The sequence below is a fragment of the Lissotriton helveticus genome, chromosome 1_1 (assembly GCF_964261635.1).
Source record: "Lissotriton helveticus chromosome 1_1, aLisHel1.1, whole genome shotgun sequence".
NCBI classification, from domain to species: domain Eukaryota; kingdom Metazoa; phylum Chordata; class Amphibia; order Caudata; family Salamandridae; genus Lissotriton; species Lissotriton helveticus.
Window position 1 is genome coordinate 1,351,582,969 of NC_136057.1, and position 13,866 is coordinate 1,351,596,834.

General features: G+C 47.0%; 1 protein-coding gene across 2 annotated transcripts in view; it reads left to right on the forward strand.

The window, feature by feature from the left end:
- Positions 1-13,866, forward strand: part of MEI1 (meiotic double-stranded break formation protein 1) — a 3,250,839-nt gene that overhangs the window by 690,396 nt on the left and 2,546,577 nt on the right. The gene's annotated exons all lie outside the window — the stretch shown is intronic.

Genomic DNA, 13,866 nt, shown 5'->3' on the forward strand with positions numbered 1-13,866 from the left:
TGACACCGGTGGGGGGCAGGGTTCGCCATCACCACCTCCACTGGCGCACTGTCACATCGGACAGGTGGGTGCTGCAAATCGTCCGACCCTCCAGCCATACCACCGCAGTGCCACCGCGTGTCGGGGGACCACTTGCAACTTCTGCAAGAGGAAGTTACGGTCCTCTTGGCCAAGGGGGCCATAGAGCGCGTTCCTGGTCCAAAAGTAGGGTGTGGTTGTTACTCCCACTACTTTCTGGTACCCAAGAAGGACAAAGGGGGCCTACGCCCTATCTTGGATCTGCGGAACGTCAACGGCTTCCTCCGGAAGGAGAAGTTCAAGATTCTGACACTGGCTCAGGTCTTAGCTGCCCTGGACCCCGGAGACTGGATGGTAGCGTTGGACTTCCAGGACGCTTATTTTCACATCCCCGTCCTGCCGGCCCACCGGCTCACTGGCGTTACCTGCAGTTCACGGTAGGCTAGGAGCACTTTCAGTTTACCGTGCTCCCCTTCGGCCTTACCAGCGCCCCACGGGTGTTCACGAAAGTGATGGCGGTGGTCGCGGCTCATCTGCGCAGGTTATGGGTTTCAGTCTACCCCTACCTCGACGAATGGTTGTTGAAGCCGGCTCGCCCCACACAGTCGTCAGCCACCTCCAGACTACGGCCGACCTCCTGCACCTGCTGGGGTTCTCCATCAATGTGCCGAAGTCACACCTGTGTCCCTCTCAGAAGCTCCTCTTCATTGGAGCGGTTCTGGACTCGGTGCAGTTTCGGGTGTTTCCTCCCGAGCAGCGGGTTCGGGATATTCAGGCTCTGATTCCGATCTTTCAGCCTTTATCCCGAGTCTCGGTCAGGTTGACGCTGCGGCTTCTGGGGCTGATGGCCTCCTGCATCCTTCTGGTGCATCACGCCCGGTGGTGGATGCGGGCTCTGCAGTGGGACCTGAAGTTTCAGTGGGCCCAGCATCAGGGCAACTTGTCCGACCATGTCTTGATCTCGGAGGGCACTGCAAGACAGTTGCAGTGGTGGCTCACGGACCGCGATTGGGTCAGCGGCAGATCCCTCTCCCTACCCCAACCAGAGGACGTAGTTGTGACGGACGTATCCCTCCAGGGCTGGGGGGGCCACATGGGAGAGGCGGAGATCAGAGGCCTCTGGTCTCCGGCGGAGTCCCGGCTCCATATCAACCTTCTGGAGCTGTGGGCGATCCGGCTTGCACTGAAGGCATTCCTCCCCTCTGTCCGGGGGAGTGTAGTGCAGGTGTTCACGGACAACACCACCACCATGTGGTACTGCAACAAACAGGGCGGGTGGGGTTGTGGACCCTATGCCAGGAGTCTCTGCGCCTCTGGCAGTGGCTGGAACATCAGGGCGTGACCTGGTGGTTCAACACCTGGCAGGTTCCCTGAACGCCAGGGCGGACAAACTCAGCCGTCGGTGCATGATGGATCACAAATGGCGTCTGAACTCGGACGTGGCGCAAGGCCTCCTTCAGCAGTGGGGAGAGCCTTGGTTAGATCTATTCGCCACAGAAGAGAACGCGCAATGTCATCAGTTCTGCGCATTGGAATTTCCAGGGCGGCACTCGCTTGGAGACGCTTTTCGTCGCGAGTGGAGTTGCGGTCTGTTGTACGCCTTTCCGCCTATACCACTTCTGCCCAGAGTGCTGAAGACGGTCAAGCGCGACCGGGCCCAAGTCATCCTTGTGGCTCCGGACTGGGCACGAAGATACTGGTATCCCGAGCTACTCAGCATGTCAGTCGATCCCCCGATTCGTCTGCCTCTTCAGGAGGATCTTCTGTCGCAGCAGCAGGGGACTGTCCTCCACCCAAACCTGTCCAGTCTCCGCCTCCATGCTTGGAGATTGAGCGGCGACAGTTGAGGCCATTTGACTTGCCTCCTGAAGTTTGTAATGTGATTCTGGCAGCCAGGCATCCCTCCACAAAGTCGGTATACGCCTGCAGGTGGAACAGATTTGTGGCATGGTGCACAGCAAAGGCTGTGGATCCACTCTCTGCCACCCTTTCTGAGGTTCTCCTCTTCCTTCTTTCTCTTGCCCAGCTCTGCTCTGGGCACTATCAAGGGCTACCTTTCTGCCCTTTCCACCTTCTTGAGGCTGCCTGATCAGCCTTCTTTGTTCAAGTCCCTGATTGTTAACAGATTCTTGAAGGGCATCACTCATATGTTTCCCCCTGTTCCTTTCGTGATGCCCCAGTGGGACTTGAATCTGGTTTTGACTTACCTGATGTGCGCTCCCTTTGAGCCGCTTCATAACTGTCCTCTTCGCCTTCTTACTCTGAAGAATGCTTTCCTGTTTGCCATCACCTCTGCCAGGAGAGTGAGTGAGCTCCAGGCTCTTTCCTCTAAACCTCCTTTCCTTTCTGTCCATCCGGACAAGGTTGTGTTGCGGACAAGACCCTCTTTCCTGCCCAAGGTAGTCGCAGCCTTTCATATCGGGCAGTCCATCTCCTTGCCCACCTTCTTTGCACCTCCGCATCCCTCTAAAGAGGAAGAGCGGCTCCACCATCTGGACCCAAAACGTGCACTGTCATTCTATCTAGATCGCACACGCCAGTTCCGGGTGGATGGCCAACTCTTTGTTGGTTATCTGGGCGCAAAGAAGGGGCGGGCGGTGCACAAACGGACCATCTCTCGGTGGGTCGTGTTGTGCATCAAGGCATGCTACTCTTTGGCTGAAACGGAGCCTCCTGTTGGGCTGAGGGCCCATTCCACTCGGGCCACGGCGGCTACTACTGCCCTGGGAGTCCCCTTGCAGGACATTTGTCAGGCAGCTACGTGGGCCTCGCTGCACACGTTTGCAAGACACTACTGCCTGGACAGCCAAGTCCGGAGGGATGGCTTCTTTGGCCGTTCCGTCCTCCAGGACTTTCTTGTGTGATCATTGGTTCGCAGACCCTCCACCAGGGTTGGTATTGCTGGGGTATCCATTCTAAGGTAAGGAATCTAATACTAACCTGTTTCTTTCAGATGCACAAGTTACTTACCTTCGGTAACGATATATCTGTAAGAAACAGTAGTAAGTATTAGATTCCTTACCGCCTCACCCATCCTCCCCATTCTGCGAACCGATATCTAGGGTTAAGGTCATCCCCTTTCAGGGCCCTAGTTTCATGGCACCAGTGTTGGTTTTTATCATGGCTTTGCATTTCTGGCGCGGAAAAGCTGTGTATAAGAACTGACGTCAGCGCGCGGATGCGGCGTCTAAGTACTCCGACGATGTTATCACAGCACCCACGACGCGCCGACGGACGCGGAGCCGCGGACGACACCTACTGACGCGCATGGGTACTGCTACGCAAAAATTTCCGGATCCAGTCTGACGCCTGGGGATATTCTAAGGTAAGGAATCTAATACTAACTACTGTTTCTTACAGATATATCGTTACCGAAGGTAAGTAACTTGTGCTACAGGTGTAAGAACAATTGGGGTAACCTTAAGGATATAGATATCTGATACTAGGAAAGTGGTTATGGCTGCCATGGCTAAATTTTTACATGCAGCTTGGCTTATACACATGTGGACAGGAAGCACCTCTTTGCAACATGAGAACGTGTTGTAATTTCCACATCGAGACAAGGGGTGTATAAAGAAAACTAAATGACCTGCCATCTGGTTAGTATACTTTAAAAGGTGGGTAGTATTCTTAAGTACATCATATAAGAGAGGAGCATAGCAGTGAATGACCTGATTCAGGATGATTTACGATCCAGAGGTGAATTGTAACAACATTCGTCCTGTAGAAAGAGGATATGCATTGAAGGGTCATTACCCCACCCCACCCACATTTTTTTTCCATATTAGTTGCCTTTTATATGGTTTTAAATTTTGAATTGACAGAAATCTTAAAAGTGACCCTTGTATATAGGAAATGCATTTTTTAATTGTTATGTGTTTTTATGGATTTTTTAATCCCAAATAAACAATATAATAAGATCTCCTATGCACTTGCCAAAAAGCAGCCTCCCGGCGGGTTTGCGTGCTCCTTCCACTAGAGCAAAGGCTGCCACCACTGCGTTAGCACGAGGAGGTCCACTCCTGGACATTTGCCAGGCAGCAGCGAGGGCCTCGCTGCATACTTTCATCAAGCACTACCTCCTGAACAATCATGTCCGTCAGGACAAGCACTTTGCCTGTACAGTCCTGCAGGACTTTCTGGTTTAAATTGGGTTTGCAGGCCCTCCTTTGGAGGAGTGTTGCTTGAGTATCTATTCTAAAGTGATGAATCTGCAACTAGAAGTCTCTAGCAGATAAACAATCTACTTACCTTCAGTAATGCCTTATCTGGTACAGACGCTATCTAGCTGCAGATTCCTAACCGACCCACCCCTCCTCCCTGTTCTGCAAACACCAAGAATTTGGACCGTTAGATATCCCTCAGGACTGTAAGGATATCTTGTCCAAGCGGGCACCATTTCAAAGAATAAAACATACTACATAATGGAAAAGGTACTACATAATGGAAAAGGTTTTGTGTGTGAGGTGTCACTGTAATGGATTCTAGAATTGGCAAGGTCAGAGCTCAGGCATACCTCAATCATAGATCATCTGGCAGTTATCTTGTATTTCCAATGGACACCTACTGAGCCATCTATATGTTCACACTAAATAGTCAAGGATTTTGCAATTGTCCCGCCATCTAGAACACCACCAACAGCCGGGGAATTGAATACCAAGCTCTTGCAGTTGATCTCAGATCCATTAGAGCCTATTTTCAAGCCAACCTTAAAGTACTTGAAAACTCCATTCCTCCTAGGCATAACCTTGGCAAAAAAATGTTGCGAGATCCAGGCCTTTCCTGCAATTTTCAACAGATGAGGTCTTACTGAGGACTAATCTCAAATTCATCCTTAAAGTACTAACTGCATTTAACCTCAATGAACCAGTAATCAGGGGCATAACACAGGCCCCCGCAGCCCACGCGGTGCGGGGGGGGGGGCCTTTAGCTCCAAGGGGCCCCCTTGGCACTGCACTCTGTCCATAGAGCTCCTGATTGAGCCCTGAGGCGGCCCCCCTAAGTACCGTGCGTTGAGACCCCCTCACTTTTCTTTACGCCAGTGCCAGTAATACTCATAACATTCTTTCAAAATCCTACAAGCCCAGCTGAAAGAGCTCTGCATTCATTGGACTTCAGAAGGTGTCTTACATTGTATCTGGACAGAACTAAACAATTAAGAAAATCTAACCAACTTCTAGAGTCAATCTTGGCACCATTTAATCGCTTCCCTGTAGCAAACAGGGATTATTGAGATGGATAGCTGTGACAATAAATACTCCAACAGACCACACAGTGGTCAATCAAAATCACACTTAAATGGGTAGGGGTGAAGTATGAAGTATGAGGATAGGTGTATAACTTCACCAAAGGGTGAGCAAGGAAGCAATTCCTTTTTGTTTAGCTACCCTCACACACCCTAGTGGTGTCATGCTTCATCGTCGGGTCACCCCGACGCCTACAAGTCGGGGTGGGCTCAACCAGTGTTGGGGAGCTCTTTGGAATAGTTGAAGACCAGGGGGAAATTAAAGATGAAAAACCTTGCACAGATCCCCGGTTTCCGTTTATTCTTGGGTCTGTCAGGGTGGGAAACATCCTTTACAACGCAACTTTTACCACGCAGTGCCTTTACGACGCAACCCTTACAACGCAAACCATTACAACGCATTGCGCTGGGGGGCGCTCTAGGATAGTGAATAGATTTAATTTACTATCCAACACCTTCCCTACTATCCACGGGGACTGGAGTTGGAATAGTAAATTAAACTATTCACTATCCAGCACCCCAAAGCGCTATGCGTTGTAAAGGCATGCATTGTAAAACTTGCGATGTAAAAGCATGCGTGGTAAAAGCATGCGTTGTAATGTCATACATCCGTCAGGGTTATTAGAAATCTTAAAAAATGGGTCAATGGGAGTATTATGGTCCTATGACCCTGGCGCCAACATGTTTCAGTCCATATGCGGCCTTAAACGTCCTGGACTTTCTTCAGGGCAATGGTCATCCACCCTGGGGGACAGTGAGGGGATTCCCTATCCTGTCAGTAAGTAAAGGGCAGAGTACTTACTCCTTATGTGTGTAACAGATAATTCATCAGTCATGCGTGGTTCTCCCATCTGTGAAGAGAACAAAGAAAAACTACATACATTGTATGAGCATATTGTGGTATTTCCTTGTTGCTGTTTCTCATATACATGCGTTGGATGGAGACCGAACCAACAAATGCCATGTGACTATGCAAATAGATGTGTTCAATCTCGTCCAAACATGTGCCACTCACATCTTTATCTGTACATAATATTGCTACGTGGCAGATTATTGTGTGGTGGCGATTTTGCTCGCATACTGACACTAACTGCATGCCAGATTGTGCGCATTACAAAACTGTGTAGAAAACTGTATATAAATCTCTGTCAACAGATCTGCCATCATTCATTGTGAGGTTAAAAATTACACGGGGTGCGACTGCCATTGTAAAAGTACTCATTACACTTGTAAGAACATATACATATTTTCTTACCCGAATTGCGGAGAGTAACCGTGTCTCAGGGGACCGCTCCGCCTGTTGGGGTAGCTCTGTAGTCAAACCCTATAGTGTGTCCCATGGGGGAGAAAGAGGTTGAGTAGGTGACCGATATTAGGGATTACTGAAGGTGAGGCCTCCGTTATGCCGTACTCCGTGAATAGAAATGTCTAAGTGCCCCGTACACCCTGGTCCACAACTCACAACATTGCTTAGCATAGGAATACCTGTACACTCAATCTCTCACTGGATCATTCCCTGTTACACTCTCCTGACTGTCCATTAACACAAACATGGCAAAACAATTAGGAATTGACTACTCAGACAATATCGCATCCGCTATATTAGCAGGACCATCCCTCTTACCTGACACTAACGTTAGTCAGAGCCTTACCCAAGCACAAAACTGGGACGAATTGAAAGAATTGAAGCGATGCCAGATGAAGATTTGGTTACATGGTGCCATCATGACAGAATATCTTCGTGACAATGCAGCACCTACTGGATTATTAGTTACCAACGCACCAAGGATCTTCCTGGACGATCCCCAATTCAAATAAGAGTGGTCACTAATCGGGTGGCGCTGTTCACGCGATTGGTTGATTCTCATCATTAATACAGCCAAACGCCTCTCTGATGTTCTACTAGTGAAAATTTAAATCAGCGAGGATTCCCTGATAACAGAAATCAAGTTAACTCTTTACAAAAAGAAACTCGAAGAGGTTAACAAGGAAATGGGTGAACATAAGGACTACCTTATGCAAAATAAAATCAGTAAACTTCAGAAGGATCTGAAGAAGTTCAGTCATGAGAAGGTATATCCTTACATAAAAGAGGATTATAAAGCTCAAGAATACTCAGACCCGGGATCATCATGCAGCGGACAATCAGTGTCATCTGACTCTGAACAAGAGGATTGGTCAAGTGATGGATCAAATAAAAGCTGGCGAGGAAGAGCAAGAAGACCACGAAGAGGCGGCTACAACCAGAGGTAAGGACACCAACAGGTGTATCCATGGCCAGGCCCATATGGCCGTGTACCATTCCACGGACTTCCTTAATATCCTACAGGTCCATGTTACAGGCCCAATTTCAAGCAACATTTTTTAGGACAGGGCGGAAGGAGAGGAAAACGAGGAAGACGTGGGAACAGGAGAATCCAATGGGAAGAAGGCAGAAATCCGTTGAACACACGGGGCAATACTAGATGTCAACAACAGCCAGGCACAAGCACAATGAGGGACTAGTCGTGAACCTGACAGACGTCACCCTTACAAACGGATGAAACGGCTGTCCTGGAAAAAGGACTGGGCTTTGTCCCCACAACCTACCTAGACAAATTCCATTTACGTTGTGAATTGGGGGAGTTCTTCAGAAAAATCCACTTGAAGACTTTCTTCCTGGAAAAAGAGAGACCAGCAGACGATGACAGCCGTACAAACTTGAGACCAAAATCTACTTTCTTTCCCCCCTCCAACATGATGCTTCCAGAGGTTTTATCCTTTGAAGAAGCAGTGGTAAAAGAAGTTGAATTACTACAACCGAAGAGAGACGGTTTAAACAACTTGAATAACAAGGAACGTATAGCCTTTGAAACCCTGAAAACCAGAACGGACATAATCATAAAACCGGCGGATAAGGGTGGAGCTACAGTGATTCAGAGCAGAAACGCATACATTATTGCCTGCCTTCATCTTCTGGCGGACACGAAGTCCTACAAAACGATCAATAGGGGTCCAACACTACTTATAAAAACAACGATAACTGCACTCACGGCAGATGCCCTTGAAAAAGAATGGATTACCAAAAAAGAACACAACTTTCTCAATCAAGAAGACCCAAGAACTCCACTGTTCTATACGATACCAAAAAGTCCATAAAGGCAAAACACCACCTCCGGGCAGACCCATTGTCTCCAGCATTGGGTCTCTTCTTGAATCGCTATCAAAATATGCAGATTGTTTTTTACGTCCTCTGGTAACACACATAAAATCATATGCACAAGACACGAAACGAAACACCTCTTCAATCTTCTAACGGATATTGAATATAACCCAGAGGAAAATGTCCTGGTTTGACTTGACGTGAAGGCACTATACACCAATATACCTCAGACAGAAAGCATCCGGGTAGTGGAGGAAATCCTGAAACAAGATGAGTGGCATTGGGCAGCACCAATAGACTGGATTATCGCTCTAATACACCTGGCTCTCACCGACAACTTCTTTAAATTTAAAAATCAACTGTATCTCCAGGTGCATGGTATTTCAATGGGCAGTACAATTGCTCCTAGCTTAGCCTTCCTGTACGTGAGCTATTTTGATGACCCAACACATGTGGACATCCAATCCCTACACAATCAATACATGCAACTGGTATAGATATATTGATGATGTCCTAATGAGTTGGAAAGGAGATTTTGCCAGCAATGTTCCCTCTAATTTTTTTCCTCTGTGTGCGGCAGTGTAAGGTCTCTGTGTGCTGCAGCCAATGCTATGTGGGCCAAGAACCGGACCACGCATATGGGTGCAGCAACAAATATCAGTGCAAATATCACTCAAACTTTTGCTTAAAAAATAAAAATGCAGTGCAATCCACACATACAGCGCCACATGATGGGTCTTAAGGCAGGTTTGCAATTTACATACACACACCATTACATGAATTGGTTACACAGGCAAGTACACTTCAGCTTCAGAAAAGCACAGGACTCTAACAGTGATACCAATATAAGATTTCACTAAAGATTACCAACTAGAGCTCTGTTCGTATGGTAGGGAAATGTTGGGAGCCTATACAAGATCGCATACCTGGGGATACATGCAGGGGGGGCACATGTTATGCCCCCCTGTGTGCATGCATCTCCCTGTTCCTGCAGGGCATGGACTTGGCAGTCAATGTCCTGCAGGAATTTGCTTTGGCGTTCCCATATCTGTGCCTTTTTGATAGGTACTGCCGTGGGACAGCCTGCACTTTGAGATCTGCATGGTGCACATTCTTTGCAGCAGGTATATTAACCTTGGCACTACCTTAAAACTTGCACTAGAGTAAACGCTGAGAGCCATCTTGACATATTAATATTGCATGAAAATTGCTGGAGGCAAGGAACATCGTAGCAGGTGCTATTTAAACAATAATATACCTGCAAACACGGCGTTCCCCCCCCACACACCTCCCAAAGTCAGCAGCTTGTACAGGGGCACCGGTCACACTGCCCTAGAGCCGGCCCTGGCCCCGCGGCTGAGCCCTATTAACCAAAGAAATGCAGCAAGTCTACCAGGGACATCTTAAGGATTTTCGGGGCCCTGGGACAAACTTATTTTGGGGGCCCCTGTTCAGAACAGCCTTGAATTTATGATTGCATTTTAGCTCTTTCATGCCATCTTAGGCCAGGTCACTGACAGTATACAGGCACAATTGTCTAAATTTTAAGTGTGTTTACATCTAATGTTCAGGGATAGTGATGTGTGTTATCAATATTGTAACACATCAGCAGTTCACTAATATTACTGCAAATAATATCTGTGATGCACTCCCATTTCTCATATGTTAGTTCCTTTTGCGATCTAATAGAATTATTTTTATGAATGTTGCATGAAAAATAAACATTTCTCTGCAGAATGGCTAAAGTAGACTCTCACACATCACCCACGGTATAAACAAATTGGGGGATAATGGTATTCAAAACAATTGGTTTAGTAATTATTCAAGGTCATCACGGCAAGACTACCAGGAGGCTCCCTTTAAAGGCTGGGGGCCTGGGCCAGAGCCCACTTTGGATATGCCCTAAATCGTCACTGAAGTCTCAGCCCTGCCAAGTACCACGCATCAGGCGTTAGACTAACGCATTTCAGTGTGGTGGTCCGCATCACTGCACTGAAATGCAAAGTCACGCATAATTGCGGGTCCTAAGGAGCGCTAGGAATCATGCACTAATACTGACTGATTGATTTTTATTGACTAACTTCAACTCCTGTGCTTATTTTAACTGACTGACTTTAACTCCTGTGCGCTTATTTCAGTTTTCTACTGACTACTCCCTCCGAGCAAAGCAAAGCTGAGTCAGAATCGTAACTTTCACTAGATGCGGGTGGGGCTAGGCTGTGGGTGTGCGTTCACTTTAGCCCGCAAGAGGGGCCAAAGCCATAATGGCTGAAGGCTGGAGTAGGTACGTTGATGCCCTGACCAAGCGGTGCAGAAGCATCAATGGCCCAACCTGTCAAAGGCAACCTGGTGGCAAGTTCTGAGTGACTGAGGAGGAATTACGGGGAATGATACAGGATCATGATCATGCGCGCTGGGCAAGTATGACTTGATGGAATCGTAGAGCCGCCTAGCGCCGTGGAGTCAAGTGTGCAACAGACGGGTTGAATATGTGACTGCCTATTTCACACTACGTCTACGAGGCCTCTTGTGGATTAGAATAGTTGCTTTATACGAGAGGGCAAGTCGGCATATAATAGACAGAGCATCCTGGACATCCTGGTTGGGTGTTTGGTTTCCACATTGAGAAACATACCAGCCGTTTGTACAGTTTTCTTGAGAGGCCAAAGTTTGTCCCCGTGCAGCTGGTACTGACCCACAGAATCATGCTTGGGCCGGTGTTTGCCATGAGAGTCATTACGGTCAAGTGGCCCATACCAATTGCTGCTTCTCAAGAGTCGCCTCAAAAAATAGGTAGTGCCTCGGTGAGGCATTTCTCTCACTGCTTCAAAATGTACTTTCAATTAATAGCACCAGCGTGCCGCCCCCTGGTGCTGGTCGAATTAATTTCAGCACCAGCTCGTTAAGTCAGCAGAGCCGCCGGCGTGGTCAGTGCCAGTGGTGTGTAGTTCTATGGAAGCCTGTGGCTGCAGGGCTGCATTGGTTACATCATTTTGTTAACAGTACTATCAGGTTAGCTAGGTTAGTGTCCTTCCAACTTTGGGGGCTTGTTCAGGGGCGCAACTAGATCCGAAATTCGGGAGGGCTAACTAACAGCCAGTGCTGGCCCTAACACTGGTTGCACATGGTGCAACAGTCTTTTTGGGGGCCCACTCACCCATTTCCTCCTTCTCCATGAATTCCCTCACTACCACTCGCCAACAATGCACCTCATCTCTCTATAGCACCTTTCTGACAAACATTTCATTTTTGATAGCGCTGTCATAGTTCACTAACACTCAGTTCTGTGATCTGCATGGTACACGTTCTTTGTAGCATGCACATTAACACTCTGCGCTGTGTGGGTGGCAGGAGTGCCCATGTGAGTGCACGATGAGCAATGCGACAATGTGAGAGTAGGGTAAGAAGAGTGACTGCAGGGTGAGTGAGGTGACCATATGAATTTGGGTGCGGATGTAAGTGCTGAGTGGGACGAATAAATGCATGGTTAGTGATGGGCTTGTTTGAGTGAGATTGCAGATTGAGCACTAAGGGGGACAGGTGAGTGAAGTGTCACATGAGTGCAGGTTGAGTAGTGTGCTCGTGTGACTGCAGGGTGAGGTACAGGATGAACAGTACAAGTGCATTGTGAGTGCAGAGTGATCACTTGAGTGCAGGGTGAGCGGGTGAATGGTGTGAGTGCATTGTGTTCGCTGTGAGTGCATGGTGAGCGTGAAAGTTGTCTGAACACATGGTGCACTCCCAGACACTTGAAGTAACTCAGTGTGTTACTGACGGTGGCATAGGGCTTCAGATGCAAGTTAAATAATTGCTATTAAGGGGTTAATCAGGGATCGAGGGTGGCGGAAATAAATAATGTGCTGCTCCTGCAACAAACTTCCAGTTTTATGATTAGGGTTGCCAGGTCATTATTTTAATGTCCAGACAGTACAAAAATAAATAGTCACCTAAAGCCGTATTTTCAGCACTTATCTGTGCAGCAAATATAAATAGAAAGCACTTTTAATTGTGTTCTAGGGCTGCCTGAATGGTCCATGACTGATTTAAAGGGAATAAAGACAGAAAAGTCAAATTATAAATGAATACATACTTTATTCTTTATAACCGTATTTAGTGTCAAGACAAGGTCTTTGCAGGCTTTTCAAACAATACATTTTTTATTTATTTATTTATTTTTAGTGTTTTTTATAGCGCGAACATGACCCTGCACAGGGTATCAGAGCGCTTTACAATAGCATATAAACAACATTCTTAACTTTACATGTTACTAGCCATAGGTGATTACGTATTAGCAAATCCGTAAGAGCTAACATAACCAAAAAGTTCACATATAGATTTCTATAAAGTCTTTGGAACTAAATGAGATAAAAACTAGAATAACATTTCAACCTAGTACAGTGAGTTGCTTGTGTGGAAATTCTACCAGCCAGGCCGAATGAAATAAAAGAAGTACAGTTATAAGGATTTAAGGGAGAAATTTCCTCATATAAAACGATTTTGCTTCCTTTTTAAATTTTGCGATGGTTGGAATTCTTCTCAACTCCGGGGGGAGGGCGTTCCAAATTCTCGGTGCCGCCCCTGAGAATGCTCGGTCATAAGTTCTTTTCTTATGGAAGCGCGCCGGTTTCAGTAGTAGATCAGCATTGCTCCTGGAGGAACGGGACCCTCCCGACAACGTGAGTTTCTTGGCGAGGTAGACTGGATATTTGTTGTGAATTGCTTTGTGTGTGACACATGCCAGCTTGAACTGGATTCGTGCTTCGAAAGGAAGCCAGTTGAGAGCTTTCAAGTGGGGGGAGATATGGTCAAATTTTTTGGATCCCGCTATGAGTCTTGTGGCTGCATTAAGGCATGCTTTCAGTGGGGCTGTTGAGATCTTAGGGAGCCCGGCTAAGGTTGTGCAACCGTATTCAATCCTTGAGATGACCAATGCCTGAACTGCTGTTTTGAGGTCTGTTTTGTTTAAGAAAGGCTTTAGTTTTCTTAAGTAGCTTAAGTGGAACCTGGCGTTTTTTGCCATTGTGTTGATATGTACAGACATATTAAGGTTTTTGTCCAGAACGATACCCAGAGATTTAGTTGACTCCACAATCTTCGGAGTGCACTTTAGAGCTGTGATGAGGTTGGACCATTCAGCAATCAATGTTTTGCTTTTTTTAGGAGTAATCAGGAGGAATTCCGTTTTTTGAGGATTAAGTTTTAGGTGGTTCTTGGTTAGCCATAGAAGTGTTCTTGCTAGAGCAATGTTCATTGTCTTTAAATCTTCAGTCGACGCAACCTTAATGTACAGCTGAGTGTCATCAGCATACATATGGTAAGCAATGTTAGCATTTTGAAGTATTTCCGTAAGAGGTTCTACGTATAGATTGAAAAGTGATGGAGATAGCGTTGAGCCTTGAGGAACTCCTATAGTATTGTCAGTTGCATTTGAAAGGGTTTGATTGACCATTATTTTTTGTGA